Source organism: Bubalus kerabau, chromosome 13 (assembly GCF_029407905.1).
Source record: "Bubalus kerabau isolate K-KA32 ecotype Philippines breed swamp buffalo chromosome 13, PCC_UOA_SB_1v2, whole genome shotgun sequence".
Taxonomy (NCBI): domain Eukaryota; kingdom Metazoa; phylum Chordata; class Mammalia; order Artiodactyla; family Bovidae; genus Bubalus; species Bubalus kerabau.
In genome coordinates this window covers 77,332,152-77,355,900 of record NC_073636.1, presented here as the reverse complement: position 1 = coordinate 77,355,900, position 23,749 = coordinate 77,332,152, and the positions used below count along the sequence as shown (strand labels likewise).

The window sequence follows — 23,749 nt, the reverse complement described above, 5'->3', positions numbered from 1 at the left end:
CTGAAGACCACTCACCTGGTGAGAGAGTTTCTCCCAGCTTTGCTTGTCCCACATGTGGAGGATAGAGCTCATCGCAATCGTCTGTCCAGGTGTGTAATTTAGCATCCTCATTAGCAGCGCAAGGTGAGATGGAAGGAGAAAGGCTTGGCTGGAGGCATGTTGGACCTTTGCATGTGAAGGAGTTTTTAATGATATTTGTGAGAAAATTACCCCCTTTTCCTGGTTTCTGGGTACTTTTATCATGAACAGATGCTTTTTCTTCAACTAAAATGATTTTTTTGGGATGATATTGATTTTTTTCCTTGACTGTTGAACCAGTCTTGCATACCTGAGGAAAAAAAATGCCACTTGCTCATATTATAAAATTCTCTTTATACATTGTTGTCTTCAATTTGCTAATATATTTGAGAAGTGTGTGTTTAAATTCATGAAAGAGATTGGCCTGTAGTTTTCTATTTTTGTATTGTTTCTGTCTGACTTAGGCATCAAGGTAATACTGGACTCATAAAATGAGCTGGTAAGTGTTTCTTCTTCCATTTTCTGTAAGAGATTGTGTAAAGTTGGTGTTAAATTTTTTTTTTTATGTTAGATAAAATTCTCCAGTGAAACAATCTGGAGATTTCTTTTTCAGTAGCTTTTTAATTACAAAAGCAATTTCATAAATAGTTTTAGGACTATTCAAGTTACCTATTCCATCTTGATTGAGTCTGGTCGTTTGTGGTTTTTGAATAATTGGTCCATTTCTCTAAAGTATAAAATTCATGACCATTAAGTTGTTTATCGCTTCCCCTTATCCCATTGATGGCTAGATGATCTGTAGTGATACTGTTTTATTCCTGGTGTTAGTGAGCTGTTTCTTCTCTTTTTTGTCAGTCTTGCTGGAAGTTTGTCAGTTTTATTGATATTTGCAAAGAAGCTGTTCTTTTTTCATTGCTTTTTTCCCCTATTGTCTTTATCTTCCATTTCATTGAATCCTGCTCTTCACTATTTTCTTCCTTCTGCTCACTTTGGGTTTACTTTGCTTATCTTTATCTAGTTTCTTGAACTAATAACTTAGATTACTAATTTGAGCTCTTTCCTTACTTAACGTAAGCATTTAGTACTCTAAATTCCTCTCAGTATGATTTTAGCCACCTCTCACAAATTTTGGTATGTTGTATTTTCATCTTCATTCAATTCTATGTGTTCTTAAAATTTTCTTTTGAGACCTCCACTTTGACTCATGGCTATGTAGAAGCACACTGTCTAATATTCATATGTTTGAAGATTTTCCTGTTGTCTTTGTTATTGATTTCCACTTCTAGTTTGATTCCATTATGATGAGAAAATATACTATTAGTGATTTGAATTCTTTTAAATGTGTTAAGATTTGCTTTATGAATCAGGATATGGACTCCCTTGGTAAATGTTCCATGTGGGCTTGGGAAGATGTATATTCTGTTGTTGGATGAAATAGTCTATAAATGTCAATTAGGTCCAGCTGATTGATGGTGCTGTTCAGTTTAACTATATCTTCACTGATTTTCTGTCTGCTAGATATGGAAAGTACTGATAGAGGGTGTCAAATACTGATGCGTTAGACGTTGAGGTCTCCAGCTACGATTATGGATTTATCTGTCTCTCCTTTCGGTGTCATCAGTTTTTGCTTCCTGTAATTTGAAGCTCTGTTGTTTGGCGCACACACACTTAGGATTACTACATCTTCTAGGAGGATTGATCTTATCATTATACAATGCCCCTTGTCATCTCTAGTGATTTTCTTTGCCTGATGTCTACTTAATCGATGACCAATATAACCACTCCTGCTTTTATTAAAGTAATGTTTACATCACACTTTATTCATTCTTGTAGCCTACCTATATTAGTTTCAAAGTGAGTTTCTTGCACACTGCATGCAATTTGAGTGGTATTTTTTAATCCACTCTGGTCCTCTTTTGATTGATATATTTAGGCCATTGGCACTTTAATTATTGATGGGTTAGGACTAAAGTCTGCCCTTTAAATTTTTATTTTTAATTTGTTTCTTCTTTCTCTCTTCTTGGCTTCCTGAGGATTTTTTTAATGTTTTTTAAATTTTATTTTATTTATAATATTTTACAGTATTTTGTTTTATATTTTTCTCAGTGATTGCTTAGGTATTACAGTATGCATGTACATGAATTAACATGCTGCTATCAATGTTTTAACACTGCAAGTTAAGTAAGAAGCCTTCCCTTTATCTTTCCCACTTTAAAAATACAATCGCTGGGACTTCCCTGGTGATCCAGAGGTTAAGACTTCCACTTCCACTGCAGGGCCTTGGGTTTGATCCCTGCTCAGGGAACTAAGATCCCACATCCACACTGTGTGGCTAAGAAATAAATACAAATAAACCTGTATTCACATACTACTTCAATAAAAAGATTACATTTGGGGGAAAAAAATACAAGTTTCTGAAGTGTTTTTTATGAGCAGTACATCACGTGATGTGATTATTTTTGTTTCAGCCATCACATATGATTTAAGAAACTCATGAAGTGAAGAATAATATTCTATTAACACCCATTTTTAACCTGAGCAGGCAAGTGACAGGGCTGGACTGAGGTGCGCTGAGTGCCTTACACCTGTCCTCCTGGAGCGGGTGCCCCTTCCAACCTGCACCCTGGGAGCCTCGCTGGTCTCAGCTCATCCAGGCCCTACTCAGTTATATGCTTGGATTTGAGCTTTAGAAAGAGCCTGCTGGCTGCCCTGGGGAGGAAGGCGGGTTGGGGCAGGGGTTGGGGAGGAAGAGGGAAACCCCTTAGGTGGCTGTGGCTGTCCCTGGAATTTAAAACTAGCAAGAACTTTTGTTATGGGGCCTGTTGACAGGAGGCCTTCCCACACATCCCCATTGGCTTCAGTGCTTGTAATAGCCCTGTCTCCCTGTTTAATACTTGAAGAAACTGAGGTCCCTTCACTGGCTTGTTAACTGGTGAACGACACAGCAAGGAACTAAGAGTCGTCCAGCCCAAAGCAGATGCTTTTCCTGGCTGTGCTCACCCAGACTCCTCCCCTGAGTTACCTGCTACCTGAAAGCTGGGGCTGCATCCGATCACTTCTACATCCTCCATGGTACCTGTGAAAGGAGATGACCAGAAAAGTCTGCTCCTCCAGATCGGGTTTCCTCCTTTTTTTCTCTGGGGAATGATTTGTCTGTTGCATTGGTTGGATGGTTTGGAGACAGCCTAATGATCTGACTTGGGTCTTGGGCTACCACCAATATTGCCAACAGTGCCCGGGAGGAGAAATTCTGTCTACAGAAGTGGTCTCCAAAGACTTTTCTACCAGTCTATCCACCAAGAAAATTCCAAATATTTTTCTTTTGATTTTAACAAAGTCTTTGCTCCACTATAGCTTCAATTGTTCAAAGAAACTCTAATTGTTCATGCCAGAAGGTGTTAATATAAATCATTATCTGAGGGCTGGCATTGGGCTGCCTTTGTGTAAATATCCACCTGATTGTTTTTCTTTAGATCTGTAATTATGGTGGCAAGGGGAAACAATTCACAACAACAAAACACAACTTAATATCCTGAGACGCAAGAGATTGCGACCCCCTCCATCTCTATTTGTCTGCTCTCCACAGTTGAAGATACTGGATAGGAGTTCAGTGATTTTTGCAGGTACTGTCTTTGCACATGCAAAGGATCTGGGGCAGAACTAAGAAGGCAGGTGTGGCTAGAGCGTAATGAATCTAGGAAGGGAGTTGAATATGAGATTGGAGACGATAGCTCCTGGAGGCTCCCGTGTGTGGTAAGAAGTTCCAGCCACTGATCAGGTGAGGGTGAGGCTGAGGCCTCTGTCCACTGTCAAAGGATAACTGAGTTTGGAATATTGTTGCTGGCAGAAAATACAAAGATTTTCTAGGTAAGAGTTGGCAATGAATTCTTAAATTGTGGTGATGATACAATTGCAAATCTGTGGCCTTTTAAGATTCAGTATTAAAACCATGACTCAGCCTTCCAGCTGCTGAGAGTAAGTGATTTGTATGAAACCAAGGTGCTCCTCGTATAACAAATATGTATTAATGATCAAGCATATAGATGTTTCCCAGACAGTTTTCAAAAAAATTTTGCAGCTAGGAAGCAGTCAAATTCCAGGGCTTACGTCAACAATTTGGCATTTAACAATGTGGTGGCATTTAGTGTGGGCCACATGGGGTCATGGGTGGGGTCTGTTTCTGTAAACAGTGTGGTGGGAGCTTTGTTTCCAGACTGAACTTTGCGAAGTGCACAGGAGAGAAAGGGCAGCAGGGGCCATGATACTTGGGGCTCCGTGCGCTGCAGTGAGGTCTGGGTTTTACTCTAAGGAAAGAGGCGTGGGTTGGGGGGGTTTAAACAGGAGGGACATGCCTGTCTTAGGTTCCAGTAAGACCCCTCTGTCCTCACGTGGAGGAAGCACAGTCAGGGGTGAGGACTGAAGCAAGGAAGGAGGAAGACAGGTCCTCAGAGAGGTGATGATGGCCTGCAGAGCCCAGATGATAAGGAGCCAGGCTGGCCGTGGGTTTGGGGGATCAAGGTGCAGAGAAAGAGAGACAGTATCTCCTAGAATTTTTACCTGAAGCACAAGGATGGTGATTGAACACAAGAATTTCTCTCTTGGGATCCATAAATGCTTGTTGGAGAATCTGTGGTCAAAATAGGCTAATCGTAGGCCTGGGTTATCATTTTGCATTGGGGACTCTTAACGGAAACCAACAAAATATGCCAGTCTAAGAACAAGAGCTATGGGTATGATATGAACACAGCAGAATAAGAGAAATTGTGGATGGCTAGAAAAATCTCTGTGTGTGTGTATGTCTGTGTATTTGTACATAAGTATGAAAGTGAAAGTGTTAGTCACTCAGTCATGTCTGACTCTTTGAGACATGGACTGTAGCTCTCCAGGCAACTCTGTCCATGGAATTCTCCAGGCAAGAACATTGGAGTGGATAGCCATTCCCTTCTCCAGGGGATCTTCTCGACCCAGGGTTAAAACCCAGGTCTCCCGCATTGCAGGCAGATTCTTTGCTGTCTGAGCCACCAGAGAAGCCCAATATAGGTATATGAATGTCCATAAGTATTTACTGGAGTGGCAGAGCCAATATTTGAACCCAGAGCCCATGTTCCTAATCACTGTAGTGTTTCAACAGTCTCCTGGTTTCATTGATACTGAGCTGTTTCTGTATGAAAGGTTACCTTTGACTATTACGAGTAATGTTGCTGAGAATGTCTGTAGGTGTGCATCCCTGGACCCCAGGTAAGAGTTTCTGAAGACGAGTTCAAGGAGATGTGTCTTAGAGCCCCTCACATCTGTGGCATCGGCAGCCCACCTCTTAGGCCAGTGCCTGGGAACCTTTCCTGTTCCGATAGAGCTGGGACTTCCTCTCTAGCAGCTGAGCTGGACTTTGAAGGTGGCCAAGTTCCTTCCAGGATGTGGGGAACACGGAATATAGACCTCCTGAATCTTTAAACAGGACCAGGTCAACGATGATCCGCCCCAAAATATTTTCTTGTTTTCTCACAGGCAGGTAAGGCTGGCATGTGGAGGTGGAGGTCTGGAAGAAATGTCATTACTACTCTCTGCTCATTCAAGCTGCAGTTCTGGGGGCTCTCTGGGCTGAAGACTTCTAGACCAAGGTCATCCCAGGCTTCCCTCCAGGCCCAGGGAGGGTGAACTGCCATCCCCCAGCCTTCTAACTTGGGGTTGGTTGGGGCACAGCAGGAAAAAGGACTCCTCCTGCTTCCTAACTGGGAGGGAGGTATGGATGGGAGGGAGGAATGGATGAAGCCTTCTTACCCTGATGAGAGAGAAACTCGGGGGGCATCCAGACCTTCCATTCTTTGGCAGGGAAGCCGTGACAATAGTGGACTGTTCCAGGGATGCCTGTGAAGCAGGTATTACTGGCTTAATCCAATCCAGGCGAATCTTTGGGGGCCAGACTCGAGGACACAGAATGATGCATAGCTCTTGCCTTGAGGAACAACCAGTGCAGCTCTGGGTTCCCCACCATCAGCCAGGCACACACAATTACACTCAGTTCAGTTCAGTTGCTCAGTCGTGTCTGACTCTGTGACCCCATGGACTGCGGCACGCCAGGCCTCCCTGTCCATCACCAACTCCTGGAGCCTGCTCAAACTCATGTCCATCGCGTTGGTGATGCCATCCAACCATCTCATCCTCTGCCGTCCCCTTCTCCTCCTGCCTTCAATCTTTCCCAGCACCAGGGTCCCTTCCAATGAGGCAGTTCTTTGCATCAGGCAGCAAAAGTATTGGAGCTTCACAACTGCGCTGGTTTTGCAATAAGCAGGTGCCACCTCTATCATTCAGACTTTTCTGGACTTGTATTTTTATGCTCAAGGAATTTTGTTTTAAAATGCATTTTATATCCAGACTGTGAGGAGGAAGCCAATAGTCACCGAAATAAGGAGAAGTTTGTTGTAAAACCAAGTACAATGAAAACAGTTATTCATCTTCAGCAAGTTCCTGCCTCCCATGATAGCTGATAGGGCTTTATTTATGAGAGTGAGAAAAAGAGAGGCATCACTGGAGACGAAGGCACTCCTCACTGACACCTTCTCCTTGACCTGATCAGCAGGATGGAGATGGGGCAAAAAAGAAATTTCTCAAGTGTGAGTCATGGGCTTTTAACGTTGAGGCCACGCTTATATGGGCACCATACGGTGGTGGCTCTGGTGTCCGAGGTTAAGGAGACAGTCAGACCCCAAGCCCTAGTATATTCTGCATTGTTTCGTCATGACTCACTTTCCCAAGTGTTCATACGAGGTAGAGAGGTTTCCTTTTAGAGATCCTCTTAGATTGCCAACTTCAAGTGCCCCCCTCCAAAAATAGATTAAAAACCTGCACCCCCCTCCCCCAACTGTTTGCTTTTGAGAATGTCCTTAAATGACAGCACTCCAGTATACAGGGAAAAAGCAGGCACAACTCTGTGACTCAGGCCTGACCAATCCCTCCTCCCCACATTCACTCCCCTGGAGGCAAGGGAGTGAGGGCTGAGATGAGGGCGGGCCCATCAGCAAGGAGGCTTCAGGGAAGGCCTGCTGGGCCATGCAAGAGGGTTCGGATTCCATCCTAAGGGCGTTTAAAAGCCACTGACATTTTCTCAGCAGTTGAATAATATCTGCTTTGTGTTTTCAAAGGCTCACTCTGGCTGCAGTTGGAAAGGGACCCAGGGACAAGATTGGAATGAGGTAGACCAGCTGCCCTAGTGGGAGAAGATGGGGGCGCTGCAGGGGGAGAGCGGGGGGCATGGAGCAGGTTTCGTTTTGAAGGTTGGACCAGAAGGGCTTGCTGATGGATTACAAGTGGGAGGGGTAGGAAGGAGAGTCAAGGATGACTCGGAGGTTTTTGGCTCTTGGGCAGATGGTGGTGCCATTTACAGAGATGGGAGACCGGGGGAGGAGGGATAAGGATGGGCAGTAAGTGGCTTTGTGGGCATGGTCCACCAGGCCAGTGACTGGTCAACTTCCCCTAGACTTGGAAACACTCTTTATAGGATATGTTTGATTGAACAGAAATCCCACTGCTAAGGATACAGCCTCATTGAATCACAAGTGAGGGAGTCAGAAAAGGACAAGGTCTGGGCAGAGTCTCTCTCAAGAAATGAAAATGACCAGTGATCACTGAGTACCATTGTGATATGCATGACCTACTCGCTCTCCTCCACTGAGAATGACTGGAGCAGAATGTTCTGGAAGCTTCTGCAGCCAGAGCCAGCAGAAGGCAGAGGAAAAAAAAAAACTGCATGATTTTTCTGATTTTTTTCAGCCCAATGTTCATTAATGAAATTCCAGTACTGCCTCTTCAACATCTGCTTAACTGGTTCCAAAACCCAAAATTAATTTTGAGTCCTGGTTTTTTGTAGCTAAAACTAGCAGTAATTTTAAACTTTATTTAGCGATCTCCAAGGGTCAGGAATTGATCCTCCTCTGCCACCACCATGAGGAAACCTCGTCTGGGAAGCGGGTCCCAGGAATCCAGTGGATTTTTCTGGATTCAGTTGCAGGCACAGCAGTTGTTGCCAACTGACAGCAGTGAGAACGCTCCAACAGGAGGGGGATCAAATGTAACTGCTCGGGAGGCAATGGAGTCCCTGGGCCAGAGGTGGCCTCAGATTGCTGCTGTTAGTTTCCCAGGCCTTCCCCTCGCCCCGCTGCTGGGGCCCTCAGTCTTATGGGGCCCAGCCTGATGTGGCCATTCAGCAGGTATTGCCACGAGCTGGCAGCTCACAATCTGAGCCAGTGACAGTGTGGTGATTCCAGGGACACTCAAGGGCAAGTCGAGGGCTGTCGCTTAAATTCCGGCCTGGCAGGTGGCCACCAGTGGCTGGAGGCTGGTACAGGATGCACGTGCTTCCCCACCTGTGGCCCGAGTTCATGACCCCCCACCCAGAGCCTGTCCAGGGCAAGGTTTGGCCTTAGTCTGTACCTGAAATTGCCCCAGCCCTGCAGCCTCTCTGCTTCCTGTGAACACACGCGGGATTAATTATCTCTTCAGCTGGAGCCAGAGGTTGCAAACTCAGTGTCTCTAACAGGCTAAGGGGTAGAGGTAACGTGAATTAGAAAACTGGAAACAGAGGCCTGGGTGGGCTGGTGAGGATGTGTCTAGTCTCGAGCAGTCCTGCTACACCTCCACCAACTGTCCCCCTGGGGAAAGGGGGACGCAGAGATAGGCTTCCAACTTTTCAGGCAGAGCTGGAAGTTGCTTTGCAAAATCACTCAGTTAAAAAAAAAAAGTTGACAGCTAATCTATAAATGTGCATGTGCTTGATAAAGACATATGTTAGCTCCCTCTAGACTCTTTTGGAAGAAATGTAGCAACCCCAATATAATGATAAAGGTCACTAGCCTCAGAATTGAGGAGGCAGTAACGAGAGACGGGGACTATGGAGAATGGAAGAGCCCACACCCCAAGAAAGAGCCGGACTGTTTCTCACCTGTGACCATACATCCCCGCAAGAGAAGGCAGAGAGCCAGACCTGTATGCAGCATCTCCTAACTTTTAAAATATGGGCAATTAATTCCACTTTGAAAGCATCATAAAAGCCTAACAAAATGCCTCTGGAGACTCTGGGCTGTCCCTCCTGTTTCGTGTTCGCAGCTGCCTGTGGTCCCGGCACTGAGAGCAGGTCCCTCCTCGCACCCGTCTCCCGGCACATCCCAGGCTCCGTCCACAGCACGCTGGCCCTCAGCTCTGAGACAGGTCTACAGAGTCCTTGTCATCTTAGTTCTTCACAGGTCTACTTGATTCCAGGCAGTTCTTTTTCCTCACTGACCCCTCTCTCTCCATATTCTTAGTTACGAGAATAACACAATCATACTTTAAGTATTTAAATAACATGAAATCCTTCACTTGCCTCCCACTCTTCACTCCTCAGCCCAGAGCCAGGACCACTTTGATCTGTTCTCTGAGAACAGTCCCTCATTTACTTACAGATGACAGAGGTACATGTACTATAGATGCATTGAGAAGAGAAGCGAGGTAGACTGAGTTATTAGAGACGGGGGCTCTCCTGAGTTGGGGGCGGGTGGTCAGGGAGGGCAAGGAGGGGACATCTATAGAGATGGAAGTGAGAGAACTGAGTCATGCAGATAAAGGGGAGGAGCCGTCCAGGTAGTGGGACCAGCAAGTGCAAAGGCCCTGAGACAGCTTCGATGATTTTAAGCAGCAGCAAGGAGGCCTGTGTGGTTGGAGCAGAGTGAAGGAGCAGGAGAGCGGTAGGAACTGGGGTTGCAGAGGATGTGGTTGGGGGTGGCCTGATCACATAGGGCCTTATGGGTCACTGTGAAGACCTTGGCTTTTATTCTGTTTGAGAGGTTAGGTCACTAGAGGATTTTGAGTGATGAAATATGATGACCTGACTCAATGTATCTAAAGAGCCCTGGCTGCCAAGTGGGATGCACAGGGTGAGGGAGTAGGATGGATGCCCAAAGCCCAGTTAGGAGACTTGGGCAGTGGTCCAGATGAGAGATGGCATGGCCCAGACACAGATTTAAGTCAGATCCTGGTTTACAGACTCCAGCTTTATTCTCACAGTTCCAACCCCCTTTCCTCTACTTTTCCAAAGAACTCCTACCTTCACAAAATCTAGTTATCTACCTAGTGGCTCAGTGGTAAAGGATTTGCCTGCAATGCAGGAGGCACAGGAGACATGGGTTCGATCCCTGGGTTGGCAAGATCCCCTGGAGGAGAAAATGGCAACCCACTCCAATATTCTTGCCTGGAAAATCCCATGCACAGAGCTCTGAACCTGACAGGCTACAGCCCATGGGGTCACAAAGAGTCAGACACAACTGAGTGACTGAGCCCACAAAAACAAAGCAAAACATGCAGGAAGAAATCATCTCCTTAGCTCTCCATTGTAAGCTGTGCTCCTGTGTAGTCTTAGGAGAGGCACTGCAGGCATTTGGTCTGAAGGGGGCGCTGTGTGCAATGGCTCCCACACCAGCTCCATGTCTGAAACTTCAAAGTACCAGACACCCTCTAAGTCCCAGTCAACACTGTCTGCTCTGAACTTTGGAGAAAGGTGTGCATTTTTTACTCTCCAAGTGTACTGCAGAGAACACACCAGTAGAACCTGGCATGCCAGCAAGCATCATTTATTCTGCTATTTCTTCTTTAAAGTTTGAAAGAAAAATGTATACAACTGGCACATCAAACCCATGCTTCTACGGACAATGTTGCTTGGTTGGAGGCTCAAATTTTAAAGAGTGAGCCCATTTAAAGCCCATACTAAATAACAGTCCAATTAGTGCCTTAAAATGGCCCCAGAACAGCAATCACAACGTGTATATGAACGGGTGACACTTGAGAAATGCTGAGTTTCTGGTGCGCAGGGTGGTTCAGGCACTGGCATTTAAGTCCCATCATTGTTGCTGGAGGGGCTTTCTTTTGTGACTCTAATGAGCTGAGGAAAGGTGTCAGAGTGACCTCACTCCCAGCCCAGTGTGGTGGGTAGGTTTGGTCATGGAAAGAAATTGGTTTCTGTTTTTTTTCCCACATGTCTTTAAGTCAATGCTAGGGAAAACAAGTTTTGGTTGGCTGGCCTGGTTTCATTAAAAATATTTAAAATTGGCTTCTTTCCCCCTCACAGTGATGTCTTCCAGGTGCTCTGCCTCTCATCTGAGCTGTCTGTCTGCAGCAGGGCGGGGCGGTGGAAAGAGATTAGATCATATTTTTTGTGTTAAAGATGTTGACATATAAGGCTTGGGAATTACAGCATTTTCAATAAATCAGGTTACTATCCCAAGGGGAGGCTTACCACGTGCTATTTATGCACGAATGCCTCTATCATTTAAGAGGCTGGTTAAAAATTGTAGTTTAAGAGCGGATTAACAAAGCTCTCTGCAGCCCGTGGATTTGGGCAGGAATGAGCGCTCCGAACAAGCAGACACTCAGGGAGCTGGCGGCAAGAACACCCAACAGCTAATTGCCTCCAAAATGAGTAGGATGGAAAAGCAACAGCTTCAAGACCCTGGTTTTGAGCAGATTAAAAATAACAAACAGTTTCTCAGGCTGTTTGCCTTTTGCCAACGCAGCCTTTGGGGCTGCTGACTGCAGGTGAATTACTCACCAGGAGGTGGCCTCCTGCTTTCCAGGAGAAGTCTGAAAGGTTGGGTGGGTGGCCAACTTTGTCCTTTTTCTCTCATTGAGGTGCAGGAGAAGGGATTCAGCCTCCATGGTGACCTAGCAAAGCGTTTAGCAAAGCAGTGATTGGTTCTGGTGTCTAAGGACCCCACAGCTGGCTCATCGGGGGTCAGCAAAGCTTTCCCTTTGATCATCAGTCCAAGGGACCCAGTCTAGGCCCTACAACTTGCCTTTTTCCCTTTCTGACTCACCTTGTCTGAACGATGCCCTCCAAGCCCCAAACACTTCTTAGAGACAACAAAAACCCAAACTCGAAACATGGAGAAATGGGTCTCAGGCTGGTAGGGACAGAAAGGGAAAGGGGGGGAGGCGGTTTACTTTAGATCAGATGCTCAGGGAAGACTTCTTGGAAGAGGTGACATTTGAGAAACAACCCATATGAACTTAGGGAATCACTTACATGATATCTGGGGAAGGCTGCTCCAGGCAAAGGGAACAGCAAAGGCAAGGGCCCTGACACTTGATAAGTTTGGAAATGAGAAAATCCCCGTGCGGCTGAGGTGAAGTGGGAGGGGTCTGGATCCTGCAGGACCTCATAGACCAGTTTGAGGAAACTGAACTTGACTTGAAGGCCATGAGGAGGCATTAAGGTGCTTTTGGTGAGGAGGTGACATGGCCTGTCGTCCTTATTAGAAATTCTCCCCATCCTGTTACCTAGGAGACAAGGGAGTGACAGGGCAGGTGGGGAGGTGGACGGGAATGGAAGGAGTGACCGGATGGGGAGGATGAGGTGCTGGGGGGTGACAGGCAAGGGGAGGGGGTTCTGACCAGATGTAGTAAGGGGCACTTCCTCCTCATGCCAGTTAATCCTTAGCTCTCTTTACTGAGCCCTAATTATAGGTGAGGTATTCTTCCAAGTCCCCATCACAAATCATCTTGTTTGATCCTTAAATAGCCCTCTGAGGCAGGTAGTGTTATTATCTCCAATTTCTATTAGAGGGAATCTTCCCAGGTGGTGCTAGTGGTAAAGAACCTCCCTGCCAATGCAAGAGATGCGGACCTGGGTGGGGAAGATCCCCTGGACGAGGACACGGCAACTCCCTCCAGTGTTCTTGCCTGGAGAACCCCATGGACAGAAGAGCCTGGCAGGCTACAGTCTATAGGGTCGCACTGAGTTGCACACACTGAACAACTTAGCATGCACACACATGAGGGGACAGACATGGAGTAATTTTCCCAGGATTTTTAGTAAGTGTCACTCTCAGGATTTGAACCAAGGTCATCTTGCTGTCCTCTCCTCCAAGCAGCCACTGCTGCCTGAAATCCGAAGCTGAGGGTTCCTATAATTCAATATTTAGGACCCTGGGTGGCTAACCAGGAGCTGGTTGCTAAGCAACCTACTTTTCACGTAGATCATGGGGATAGAGGCAGAGCAAAGTCATTGGTGGTCCCAGTTATCACATGATTGGGATCTGACCAATCAGAGTATTTCATCTGGGGCCGTGGGGAAATAATAGTTAACTTGGGAGATACAGACCATGGGCATCCAGGGAGAGGGCTGGGAGCAGGCAGGCCTCCTGAAGGAGGACTTGGGAAGGATGGGAGAGTGGGCAGGATTTGCTGGTCTAAGGACCAGTGTCACACACCGAGTCCTGTCTCCTTTTGACCCACAGTACTGGGGAGAAAGGTCTTTTCTCCCGGCAGAGAAGAGGCAAGACTGGCCCTGAGGGAGCATTGGTGTGGGAAACAGGAGACCTGTCCTCTCATCCCCAGCATGGGAGGATTTGAGCGCGTCCTAGTTTTAACCTTCTGAGCTTCGGTTTTGTCACTTGCAAAATGAGAGCAGTCAACCCCTCTCTGGACCTCAGGCTTCCCTTCTGTCAAACGGGGTGTTGGAGAACTTGGCTGGTCCTTGAAGTCTCTTGGGGCATCCAGACCAGTCTGGCAGGGAGACCCTTCTAGAACCCGTGTCAGCAACTCTTGAGTCTGTGGAAGCCTCAGGAAGCTTTTTACCTCCCTATTGGAAGACGGTAATTGGCTGTGTTAACAGTCTGATGATGGGGACTGCGTTTGGGTGCCTGCCACCCCAGAGGAGGAGGGGAGATTCCCAGCAGGAAAACTGCTAATGTGATAACGTGATGGTTTTATTATCGTATCTCACAAACAAGCTGTGCACTTAGCGGGGCGGATAGTGGAAGAGTAAATGTCATCAGTGGCTGGGGGAGGGAAGGAAAGCCCTCCTGTGGGGCTCCAGGGAATCTTCCAGAGACAGAGAGGATTAAACGGTAACAAGCCCCTGCCCCTCCCACAACTTGACTGCCTGGGACACAACGAGTTAAGGAGGCATTGGTTCTTGTACCTTATAAGGCTGCCAGTTCTCGCTCTCTCTGGATCTCCGGATGTGAAGTCTCCATCTGCTCTAACGGCTGCACCCTGCTTGGCAGTCTATGGGCATCTCGGAAGGAGCACGTCTCAGACCGAGCCCTGACAGTCCCCACCCTGACCCTTCTCCCACAGGTGTCTCCACTGCAGTGGATGGCCCAGGTGGAGGGGGGAGAGGGCCTGAGCCAAAATGCTAAGGCCAAGTTGAGCGATAAGAGGGAGCCCAGTGGAAAACATGATCCGCAATAAATTAAAACCACCTGTCTATGGTAGAGAGCGGGATGAACAGGTAGAGCACAAAGGATTTTTAGGGCATTGAAACTGCTCTGTGTATATATCAATACATGTCACTATGCATCATCCTGACCCTTAAATGTACCACACCAAGAGTGAACCCTAATGTAAACCGCGGACTTTGGGTGACGGTGACGTCAATGTAGGTTCATGGATTGTAACAAGGGTCCCACTCTGATGGGGGATGTTGATAATGGGAGAGGCTGTGCACACATAGGGGCAGAAGGTAGATGGGAATTCCCTACCTTCTGCTTAATTTTGCTGTGAACCTAAAATGCTCTAAAAGATAAAAACTTACTAACTTTTTAAGTTACTGATTTAGAAGGGTACACTCTAAATTCATAATTGTCTCCAAGGTGAGGGAATCGGACATTCTGGGAAATAAAAGGGATTTAATTTTATTTTTATTTGCATTTATTTATCGAATTTGTATTGCCTTTATTAAAAAAGAACTAGAGACACAAGTAGGATAAAATGTTAGTACTTGTCCATTCTGGGTATGTTGGTCCACGTGCATTTGTTCTTGATCTTTGTACTTTTATGTCTATCAAGCCACTTCTCCTATAAAAATATGACAAAATAGCCGGTCACAGCAGGGGGCCCAGAGAACCCAGGAGATGGGTGGGAGGGGTGAGCCAGGGTGAGCGTCTGGCAGCAGGACAGAGCTGGGGGTGGAACCAGACAATGCTTTTGTCCAGAAGGTTGGGGAAGAGGTGTGAGCCGGCCTTGCAGTACATGCCGATGGTTGTGGAGGGACATGGAGCTGCTCGCTGAAAGCCTGTCATTTGGCTCATCTTCCTGAGGAGGCAGTCTCTGTGCAGGTGGCAGGCTCGGCTTGTAGGAAAAACCATGGGGAGGGGGTCTCATGGGTTCCTAACCCCGTGACTTACTGACTGTGGGTCCATCCCGGTGAGGGATGGTGACTTCAGCTGCCTGAAGACCTGGCCCCCAGCCCCAAGACAATTCTCAGTGCTCCCCGGGAAAAAAAGAGGGAGGGAAGTGTAGTTTCAGGCTCCCTGGGAGGCTTACGGGCCACAAATCTGCTGGGCCCGAGGCCCCCGCAGGAGGTGATGCACCGAGGTTTCACTTTATTTTCCTTCCCATCACCACTTCCCCCCCCACCAGCTGCTGATGCCCTGAGTTGGAGCTGCTCCTCTCTCTCCCTCCATCCCTGTCTCTGCCTTGGTTAGTGGCCCTAGCATATCCATTCCTGAGCCTCTTCACTTCCATTCTTTTGTCTGCAAAAATGGGTTGCAGTTTGCAAAGCAGGTTGGGAAAATCCCTACGATGCTGTGTGATATGCCTCCCTGCCCCAAATGCTTCATAGTTTGGGGTAAGAAGTAAATGCTCCAATATCCTCTGGGATAATGAATAGATCCTGCTCAATCATTCATAATAATAGCAACAACCACAGTAAAAAAAAAATAATGGTGATTTTTAAAAATTGCCAGTACCTGGCAGGAATATTAACGTCTCATCCCTCCTGGGGTTATATTCTGGGGTCACTGTGATGTTTTGCTAGATTTAGTTTGGTTATTCTACAATCTGAACCACATCGACTTGCTTACAGCCTCTGCTCTCTTCCACCTTGTCAATCTCGATTCCTCCTTCCTTTCTGGGTTTTCTTGGTTGTTCTTGGGCACATACTCCTGCCCTGGAATTGGAAGATGATTTTACCCTGGAGTGGGTCGTCCTAAGTTCAAATCCTGCCTCTACCACTCACAACCTGGATCACTCACTGGCCACCTTGAACCTCAGTTTCCCCATCTGTAAATGATGGGTGGGGAAAATACTACTGAACTGGACTTCTCGGGGTGGGGCTTGAGTGAGATCTCAAGTATTTGGAATAGTGCCTGGCGTGTGGTAATTGACAATCAATGGTAGCTGTTTTACCATCATTATTACAAAAACTAATGTGAGACAGGAGGACTCCAGTCCTGTTTGATTCAGACAGACTTCTTTGGAGCTAATGAACATCATCCCTTAAGACTGTCCATTCTTGGTTAAGAAGGTGGTTGAGAAGGAGATGGAAGCAGGGAGGGAACCCAGGAGACTCTAGGCCTTGCTTGGAGGTATTTCACTGGTGGCATTTCACCAGCCTTGGAGGTTGTGCAGGTCTGGAAAAGTAAATGCCACAAGGAATGGTGTGTAGGGAGCAGATAAAAATTCTTAACGTCAGACGCCTCATATAATCCCTGTGCATACACTGTGATCCTGCAGGATCTAGGCTCCACCCCCAAGTACACAAATGGCAACACAGCCCAGCCCACCAGGGTCCATGCACCCCCTGCTTGTGCACACACTTGCACACACACCCAGTACACATGTTGTCGTTCAGTTGCTCAGGCATGTCCGACTTTTTGCAACCCCATGGATTACAGCGCACCAGGCTTCCCTATACATCACCAGCTCCCACAGTTTGCTCAAACTCATGTCCATTGAGTCGATGATGCCATCTAACCATCTCATCCTCTGTCGTCCCCTCCTTCTCTCGCCTTCAATCTTTCCCAGCATCAGGGTCTTTTCCAATGAGTTCTTCACATCAGGTGGCCAAAGTATTGGAGTCTCAGCTTCAGCATCAGTCCTTCCAATGAATATTCAGGACTGATTTTCTTTAGGATTGACTGGTTTGATCTCCTGGCAGTCCAAGGGACTTTCAAGAGTCTTCTCCAACACCACAGTTCGAAAGCATCACTTCTTCAGCACTCAGCCTTCTTTATGGTCCAACTCTGACATCCATACATGACTACTGGAAAAACCATAGCTTTGACTAGATGGACCTTTGTTGGCAAAGTAATGTCTCTGCTTTTTAAGATACTGTCTAGGTTTGTCATAGCTTTTCTTCCAAGGAGCAAGGGTCTTTTAATTTCACGGTTGCAGTCACCATCTGCAGTGATTTTGGAACCCAAGACAATAAAGTCTGACACTGTTTCCACTGTTTCCCCATCTATTTCCCATGAACTGATGGGACTGGATGCCATGATCTTCGTTTTTTGAATGTTGAGTTTTAAGCCAGCTTTTTCACTCTCTTTCACTTTCATCAAGAGGCTCTTTAGTTCCTCTTCACTTTCTGCCATAAGGTGGAGTCATCTGCATTTCTGAGGTTATTGATGTTTCTCCCAGCAATCTTGATTCCAGCCTGTACTTCATCCAGTCCAGCATTTCATGTGATGTACTCTGCATATAAATTAAATAAGCAGGGTGACAATATACAGCCTTGATGTACTCCTTTGGAACCAATCTGTTGTTCCATGTCCTGTTCCAACTGTTGCTTCTTGACCTGCATACAGATTTCTCAGGAGGCAGGTCAGGTGGTCTGCTATTCCCATCTCTTTAAGAATTTTCCAGTTTGTGGTGATCCACACAACCAAAGGCTTTAGTGTAGTCAATGAAGCAGATGTTCTTCTGGAATTCTCTTGCTTTTTCTATGATCCGAATATGCTAAAAGATGATGCTGTGAAAGTGCTGCACTCAGTATGCCAGAAAATTTGGAAAACTCAGCAGTGGCCACAGGACTGGAAAAAGTCAGTTTTCATCCCAATCCCAAGGAAAGACAATGCCAAAGAATGCTCAAACTACCGCACAGTTGCACTCATCTCACACGCTAGCAAAGTAATGCTCAACAGTCTCCAAGCCAGGCTTCAACAGTATGTGAACCGAGAACTTCTAGATGTTCAGCCTGGATTTAGAAAAGGCAAAGGAATCAGGGCACATGTACTCTGCCAAAAGGCCCTGAGCCCTGGGCTGGCAGTGGGTCTCAGTGGCACCACCCCCCTCCCTGGAGAATCCCTGGGCAGAGGTGTTTGTTCTCCTTCAGGCTCCTGGGTCTGGTTTTGAGCCTCCCTGGTGCTTCACCCCCAGACCTCCTGGCATAGCCATCTTGCCAGCATAAAGCCTGGCGCTGGGGACGCCCCGGGCCTCTCACCCCACAGCCTGCCCTGCCTTGGGCACCCAAGCATAATTGGAGACGAGGTGTGGATTTGCACTCAGGCTGGTGGAGGCATCTCGGGGCCCTGGAGGCGCTCTGAGGGAAGCTGACGGCCATCCTTCCCTCGCCCCACCTCACTCTTCCCCACACTCCTCACCCCGAGGCTTCTCCTCCTCCTCCCGCTGTGTCCCTGCAGGTCCTCTCAGCTGGGGAGGAGGAAGGCAGCCTGACGGCTGAGTCTGCATTAGAGGCTGCGGCTTTGTGTTCCCCGGGTTGCGGGTGGAGCACCAGCAGGGAGCCAGCAGCCCCTGGGGAGGAGGGCGGGCTCCCTGGGAACCCCTTCCTGAGCAGTCGTGCGGCTCACCCCCTCCCTCTGCTCAGACATCAGCCTGTCCGTGAGGCCATCGCTGCCCGGCCATGGCTGCCCATCTGGCGCTGCACACCGTCCCCTGTCCTGCTTCCTTTTCTCCACAGCTCTGCGGTCATGATTACCTGTAACTAATAAATGCATGGATTTCGGTTTTGTCTCTTCCCCCAAACTAGGCTGCATGTCCCATGAGGGCAGGGATCTTGGTCCACGGTCTTCACTGAGCAGCCCTGGCACACAATGGGTGCTTTATAGAAATACTCTAACTAAAGGAATGAAGTCTCCCTTCTGGCCACAGCACCCTGAGTGCCCTTTGGGGAACCTCTATCCTGCATTCTTGGCTCATGAGCTATGAGTGAGGCAAGCCCCCTGCCCACTGCATTTGGGATCCATGACCCTGGCCTGGAAGTCCGCACATCCCAGACCACTGGCTACACCTGGGCAGGTGGTACCCGCAAAAGGGGCTGAAATCTCTGCCCACCCCCAAGCCCGAGTCCTGGCGCAAGGCTGCTTCTCCCAAGAAAAAGGAGCACCGTTTCTAAACTGACACCATGGTACCTCAGAGGGTAACCCTGGCCATGAACAAATCCCCATGACCCCAGAGTTTGGGTCAGATATGGGCATGTGACCAAGTTGGTCCAACTGGGTGAATCCTGAGAAATCTGCAGATGCCACCAGGAAGAGAAGATATTCCCTCTGAGGTTACTGCATTGGCAAGATAGCATCTCCCCCCAGTGAGGGAAGAGGAAAGGAACAGCACTGTAAGGCTGGGGGAAACTGGCTACAGTCCCTGGGCCCAGCCCTACCTGAGATCCACCCCATCCTCGGGACTTTCTAGTTTATGAACCCATACATTTTCTTTCCGCTTGCATCTCCTGGAGTTGCGTTTTCTGTCCTTGCAACTTTAGGACCCTGTCTGTCAGTGCAGTGGTACCGAACATTGGATGAGAACTGCCTTTGAAAAGCACTTTGTCATTTTTAAACACTTTATGTATATGAAGGGCTGCTGGAGGTACTGGGTCACCTCCCTTTCCCTAGGGCTACTCCCAACCCAGACCCCTTCCTGAGAGAGCCTTTGCCCCTTCTCCAAAGGGGGTTTCAGTTACTCACAGCACCTCTCTATTAAACGAGTGATTTTTCTCCTTTCCCATTTTTCATCTTGAAAAATGACAAATTGAAGCACTTAATTTTCCTCCTCCAAGCCAATTAACGTGGACGTGCCCAGCACCGATGCTGGGCTGTGAAAGACAAGTCATTTATATCAATTAGCAAAACACACATGAGCTTTATGGCTGTGTGCACACTCCAGGGGAGGCTGTCCTTTGAGAAGGGAAGCTGGGGGTGAAGACTGCATCAGGAGCACGTGGGGGTGTGTAAGATTTGGGGGGCATTAGGATTGTGCTGTGACGGCATTTTGGACAGGGCACTGGTCCAGCCACTTCTCCTTCCCACAAAGTCCCCATGTGAATATAGCCAGGGAACAAGAGCATTTCCAGATACAGCCACACCTCCCTGTTAGCAGAGGTTTTATTCCCAGACCTCAGTGTGGACTCCACACGGGTAGGCTGGAATGCCAAGTCTATCTCCAAAGGATGCCTGAACCCCCACGTGCCTCCCGAGGCCAAGCACTCCGAATAATTAAAACAGCCTCCTCCCTGGAATAGGGAGCTACTGAAGGTGTCAGAATGTAGTGGCACAATTTGATTGATGTTTTAAAAAGTGTGTTTTGACTGCAGGGGGTGGGCGTGGATTGAGGGAAGTCAGAAAGTGGGAGATTAGGGTGGGTTTCGCAGAGGAGAAGACATATAAGCAAAGACCTGGGGCAGCTGATGGACGGAGCTTGGAGGACCCTGGGGAAGAACTTTCCAGGCAGAGGGAAGAGCACGGACAAACTTGTCCAGGGCACGGGAGGAAGTGTGGCTGGAACAGAGTGATCGAGGAGAGCATGCTAGGAGCTGGGATCAGACAGGCAAAGGCAGGACGTTGGGGGCTGAGGGCTCCTGTGGGGACTTGGCTTTTGTTGTGAGTGAGGTGGGAGCTGGGGAGGTCTCTGAGCAGGGGAGTCACAGCCTGACTTGTATTTTTGGTGGATTCCTGTGGGTGTGAGTACGGAATACCCTGCGGGGCCTGAAACGGATGTCATTTCAAGGCAGCTCCGAAGAGCTCTGCCTTCACAGCCCTTTATGTCTCAGTGCAGAAAAGAATTCAGCGAGAGCATAGTGGTAGATACGAAAGGATTTATTAGACTAGGATACTTGTGATAGCAATGGACAGGGAGGCCTGGCGTGCTGCAGTCCATGGCGTCACGAAGGGTCTGACACGACTGAGCCACTGAACTGAACTGAGCCTTACAAGCAGGCAAGCCAGAAATGCTACGACCTGGAAACTTAGTGGGCTAGTTGTACAATCCAAGGAAAAGTGGGGAGGGGGAGAAGTCCTCCCTGGTCTTTCTCCAGGGGACGTTCACATCTCCATCATCAGTTCCTCCCCCAGAGAGGGCAGGGAAGTTGACTTGTCCCTCCCTATGTGGTCAGGCCAGGACTATCATAGCGCTTTGGAAAAATATTTTCAGGTCTCACTACAAGGAGGGTCTTTCATTTTGAAATGTCACCTTCCCATAAGTGATTGTTTTTTTTGTGGGCACAGAGCCTGCTTGGGGGGTCATTAACTTACTGAGCTCGCTGGGCGGGATGTGGGTCTCATGCCAGCACTGTTTTATTGTTTGGGGCATGTCTGTGCTTCTGTTGCATGGCTTCATTGCTAAGCAAGCCTGCTTGGTTTTGTGGTAAAGCAAACCTGCTTTCTTGAGTAGTTATTAACTTACAGGAGTTTCTCATATTTTTCTTCTTATAATCGTCTGGGGTTAACTATTTAGTCACCTATTTTGTCCCTTCATTCTGTCCCCATCAGTGGGGGTGAGGAGGTGAGGACAGAATCAGGCAGAGTGCTTAGAGGGTGATCACAGTAGCCCAGGCAAAACGTTTTAGTAGGCAGGTTTGGGGTGGGTTGCAGATGAGGTGTCTTGACCTTGATTCTGAATAAATCTTGGGAATTAGAAAGTAGGGAAGGGGCTTTCCTGGTGGCTCAGTAGTAAAGAATCTGACATGGGTTCAGCCCCTGGGCTGGAAAGATCCCCTAGAAAAGGAAATGACCACCCACTCCATTATTCTTGCCTAGGAAATCCCACAGACAGAAGAGCCTGGAGGGCTACAGTCCATGGGGTTGCAAACGAGTCGGATACAACTTAGCCACTAAACAGCAACCAAAAGGGGCATAAGAGAGAAGTCTGGACTCGATGGGTTTCAAAAAGCCCTTGCGGCATCTCTGCTCACAGGGACCTTGTGGCAGTGTGTGTTTATTTCTGCACTCACTCTTTCCCTCGAGGTGGATGTCATCCATTCGTTCCAGACCTATGAGAGGCTTAAATCCAGATGGGCCTGTGTTCAATCCTTGCCTCCACTGCTTCCTAGGTGGCTGTCTCTTCCCCCGGCCTTAGTTTCCACATCTGTAAAATGGGGGAACACCTGTACCTATCGGCTTGTTGGGAACTCTGGAGCGAGACAGGGTGTCAACGCGTCTATCCTGGCACAGGGCAAACCTTCAGCACACAGGAGCTTATTTTTCCTGCCTCCCTCCCAAACAGCCATCCTTTCTTCCTCCTCCTTGTCTTTATCTCACTTGATTAGACTCTAAATTCCAAGAGCACAGTGATTTTTATCTGTTGTGTTGTTGTTCACGTTTTATCCAGTGCCTAGAACCTCACCTGGCACAGAGCTGGCGCTCCATGAACATCTGATGGAGGGATGGATTCCCTTCGGTCCTGAGCAGATGGAAAGGTAGGGCCGTGTTGGGTTGCGGGGGAGGAGGGAGGGCAGTGAATTCCAAATTCCAGAAAAGCAAGAGTAGGGGGAACAGCAGGCGCGTCAACAGGGCCCTTGTTCGAAAGTCTCAGAAGCCCCACAACCAAGAGTTAATGAAATGTTTAATGTCTTCTTTAACTTCATGTGCAAGTTATAGGTCAAATTTATGGGCCAGAGAGAGTTGTAGTTTTAATCTACTCTATGTAATTTTTATCACATTAGGGCCAATTATGTAATCAATATACTCTTTATATAAATATGTCTAGGAGCATATTTTTATTGTTTCTGCTGTTTTTGAAGATCTGCCAGAGCGCCTCCGCCTGGGGATACAGGCGAGCCAGGAGGCTGAGTGGGGGGTACTCCCTGGGGCAGGACCTTGGAGCCAAGCTAACGGGAAAGGGGCATCCTGGGTCAGCCGCCCACGTGTGGGATTTCACGAAACCCTTCAGACAACCCCAGGGGGAGGGTCCGGCTACTATTTCTTTTCCAATTTCAGATACTTTTTAAATTATCGTTAAAATAAAAAAACAACTGGGACTGCCTTGGCAGTATGGTGGTTAAGAATCTGCCTGGCAATGCAGGGCACAGGAGTTCGATCCCTGTTTGGGGAACTAAGATCCCACATGCCCGCCATGGAGCCACTAATTCCATGTGCCACAACTCCTGAGCCCGGGTGCCAGAGCTAGAGAGAGTCCAGTGTGCTGTAACGACGATCTCACGTGTCACAGCTAAGACCCAACACAGCCAAATAAAGGAAATGAAATAAAACAACTGCTACTATTTCCATTTCACAGGGGAGGAAGCTGACAAGAAGAGGGTCTGATGATTTTGCCAAGGTCACACACAGCTCTTAAGATCAAACCTGGACTTGACTTCAGATATACTCCAAAGCCCAGGCTTTGAGTCAGTTTTGTCGTCCTCTTGGGCCAGATAACTTATTCCAAAACAGCCTCCTACACTCTAGAAAGACAAGGATTTATTCAAGGGAATAGAAGGTTTAGGATCTGTCCTGATCTGTATGCTAACTGTGCGTCGTATTTATGGTCCTAGAGAGTTATCTTTCTCATGTAAGCGTGTATATTTTTATCATACCAGGGGCCCTGATACAATAAATGTTTTACAAGACTTGAGGGATAATTTCATTCCTTTTCAGTATTTACAGAGGCTCAAAGCCGTAGTTTTCCTTTAAGGCAAATTGTGACATAGCGTGGCCCAGTCTCTGCCTTGATTGATGCTGTCCTCCGTTAGGAAACAACCCTCAAGAAGAACCTTGGGCCTTTGAGGGGTGTGAGTAGTGTTCTGATGACCCTGGAG

General features: G+C 47.6%; 1 long non-coding RNA gene across 1 annotated transcript; it reads left to right on the top strand.

Moving 5' to 3' along the window:
• The first annotated feature begins 379 nt into the window (after positions 1 to 379).
• On the top strand, positions 380 to 23,536 carry LOC129626054 (uncharacterized). The gene is made up of 4 exons (XR_008701729.1): positions 380 to 517; positions 3,492 to 3,641; positions 22,324 to 22,411; positions 23,230 to 23,536. It is a non-coding gene; the product is annotated as an uncharacterized LOC129626054 (long non-coding RNA).
• The last annotated feature ends 213 nt before the right edge of the window (positions 23,537 to 23,749 follow it).